The sequence below is a fragment of the Pyxicephalus adspersus genome, chromosome Z (genome assembly GCF_032062135.1).
Source record: "Pyxicephalus adspersus chromosome Z, UCB_Pads_2.0, whole genome shotgun sequence".
Classification (NCBI taxonomy): Eukaryota; Metazoa; Chordata; class Amphibia; order Anura; family Pyxicephalidae; genus Pyxicephalus; species Pyxicephalus adspersus.
Window position 1 is genome coordinate 21,604,115 of NC_092871.1, and position 3,318 is coordinate 21,607,432.

The 3,318-nt window shown below is 43.6% G+C and overlaps 1 protein-coding gene across 1 annotated transcript in view; it reads left to right on the forward strand.

The window, feature by feature from the left end:
• Positions 1–841: 841 nt before the first annotated feature.
• The window catches only part of LOC140344121 (SERTA domain-containing protein 1-like), a 5,354-nt gene continuing 2,877 nt past the window's right edge, over positions 842–3,318 (forward strand). Inside the window, exon 1 of the mRNA XM_072431062.1 lies at positions 842–993. The gene's annotated coding sequence lies outside the window, so the exon portion shown is untranslated. The remainder of the gene's footprint in view (positions 994–3,318) is intronic.

Consider the following 3,318-nt stretch of genomic DNA (forward strand, 5'->3'; position numbering starts at 1 on the left):
TGTTTTGACTTGTTGCCACACAGATATATTGTACCAACAGTGATCTCCAGGGCAGAACATTGGAAATGCTTCTCAGCTTGCAGATAACAGATGACCTGGCTCTCTGGGGCCTGGACACAGTCACTTATCTGGAGCTCATGAATTGGTCACATTTCTTATAACGGGGTTTCTGCTTTTTCTGTCACTGATCTTTGGAACAGCACACTAAAGGCTCATTTACTCTGCAGCTGCGTGAAATGCATATGGAGGCTGTAGCCAACCGTGGGCCCCTGTGCAGAACTGACTTGGGGCCCCCCTACTGAACTGACCTAATGCCCTTGTGGAGCCCCCTATTGGCTAGTGATGGTGCTATGGCACATTTCGCACCCCGAGTGCACTTTCGATGGAAATTTGTGGTAAACTAGTGTCTTCAGCTACAGTCTCTGGAAGTATCTATGGAGGGCTGATAATAAGGCTTGGCTACAGCCAGCATGGCATTTAAAACGTGTTATAAAGCTATGACGAGCTCATGGTGACCACGACACGTAACGAGCTATAGACACTGCACGATACACAGCGCGCTGACAGGAGGCCCCTACTGAGGTGTTACCCTGACAACGCATCCCGGGCCGCCTCTGTCAATCACAGCAGTCCCCGCCCCCGGCACCTATCGTGACGTGGACACGTGAATCATCCCCCCCTCTCTCCAGCCCACGCCCGGTTAGTCACTCACACAGGCAGCAAGGGAGGCGGGAGCGGCACGCGCCGTTTCATACCACGCCTGGAACGCCTCATTGGCGACTGCTTCCGAAAACCAACCAATAGGACGGACGGAGGGCGCGGCCTATGGGAGGCAAGGATCGCGGAGACTGATCAGCGCTGCATTCACTGACAGCTCTGCGGTCGGAGCAGCTGTGCTGCTAGGGCTCTGTGCAAGGGGGTGGGATGCTTCGCTGTGATTGGCCGTTGATCTTCTCTCGGAGGACTCTGATTGGCTGCTGAGCAGCTGGGCAGGTATGTGCGTAGGCGGAGGGAGGGTAATGGCGGACGTTGGCTGTGGGGTCTCTGTGTCCGGCCACCCAGCTATGAGAGGAACTACAAGTCCCAGCATGGCTGAGATTTCTAGTCCCGGTAGCTGAGGTTGTGTGGGCTCCCCAGTGAGTTCATGGGTCCCCCTGTCCTTTACAGGGAATCCCAGAAGTCAGATCAGTGATTTCTACGAGACCCCTCACATAGAATCCTAAATGATATTATTATCTGATAATACAAATATATATTTATAATATATAATACATAATATATTTCTGCACAATACTGATCAATGAAAAACTATTTACCAGTCATCAGTACACAGATCTGATCCTTCCTATAAAAAGGGGAGCAATCATCTTATTTTATTAGGAAGGAAAGACTAATATCACTCTTATAATGTCATCAAATGTAATATCAGAAATAAAACACAATAATATATCATCTGCTGATTGCCAGGACCAAAACCCCCAAACCAGGAAAAGTTCTTAATACTAAACAGGATTTATATAATGCCAACATGATATGTAGCCGCTGTACATTAATAATAATATTGTTTATTAATAAACTGGATTTATATAGCACTAACATATTCTGCAGTGCTGTACATTATTAATAATAAACAGTATTTATATATCCCCAACATTTTATGCAGTGCTGTACATTAAATAGGGGTACCAAATGACAGAGTGACATAGGAGCAGAGTGCGCTGCCCTAAAGCGCTTACAATCTAAGAGCATCCATCCAAATGCCTTTCCTGTGGAGGCGAAGCACTGACCCCACAGACGTCTTACCACCCCCTATGTATTCGCTTTTTTAGGGAAGAGTTAAAACCCCAGTTTTATTTCAGATCTTTACCCCATTGGAAAGATTTACCCACACTTCCTGTGCTGCAGACTCACCAGGAAGTAAGAGAAAAACTCTCTAATTTTTCTATAAGTTATCACTGTCCTGATTGGGAGACTTTCTCTTTTTTTTGTTTTTATTATTAATAAACAGTATTCATATAGTGCCAACATATTACACAGCGTTGTACAATAAATAGGAGTTGCAAATGACAGACAGATACAGACAGTGACACAGAAGGAGAGGACCCTGCCCCGAAGAGCTTACATTCTAGGAGGTGGGGGAAGTAACACACATCTTCTTTAGTTTTGATCCCGGTTGGCAGGGCAAATGGGACAACCATTGAAAGGTGACAGGGGTACTGAGCTTTACCACTTGGCTTTAGATACTTTTTATTTCACATTTTAGGAAGTGAGATCCAGCCCAAGATATGAACAGGATACAACTAACAACTCTCAACAGGCTTCACTTGATAAGTTGTTGGAAGGCTTTGTAGGTAGGGGAATAATATTACTAAACAGGATTCATATAGCACCAACATATTATGCAGCGCTGTACATTAAATAGGGGTTGCAAATGACAGATGAATACAGACAGTGATACAGGAGGAGAGGACCCTGCCCTGAAGAGCCTACAATCTAGGAGATACAATAATAATAGGTCATCAGGGGCCACACACTGATATTCAGTCATAGAATGAACCTTTCCATGTCTCTTCCTGGTGTCACATACACATCATACATGTAAGCTGTACAGATGAGTAACTAGCGCAGGCATTGTGGAGTAGTCACTGCTCAGGAGGGGGGAGGGGGGGGGCAGTTGCTTGTGCAGCGTCCAGCTAACTGTAAATCTGAATTGCCATTGTTCATGTATGTGACTGGTCTGCTACATTGCGTGTGGTCTCATGATGACATATGTGTACAGTCAAATGTAAGCTCTTCTGGTCAGGGTCAGGGTCCTCTCCTCCTCCTGTTTCCTATTTGTCTGTTATTTGCAACCCCTATTTAATGTACAGTAACATTGTGTAACATGCTGGCACTATATAAATCCTGTTTAATAATAATAATGTAAAAGCTAGCCTACATTTAGTGGTTGACCTTTAGGATTGGTGTATGAGGATTAGAGGTGAATAGTAGTCACCTGTATAGGTCTGATTGTTCTCCTGTAAAGGAAATATCACGTTTCTATATTTATAATGTAATTGGACAATATTAGGCAAAGGAAAACTTGTGCAATTTCGTCTCTTGGATTGGAGGTCAAATGGGGATAGCATGTATGTGTTCTATAAAGGGATACGTGGTTAAATAGATTAATTAAATTGGGCATAATAAAAATCCAAAAACACAAAAAAGTATAACACATTTAGATTGAAGATTAGGAATTCTTTATTGCGAATGTGCCCAGGACAGACCCTTGAAACTCATATATATACATATATTTATATATATATATATATATATATA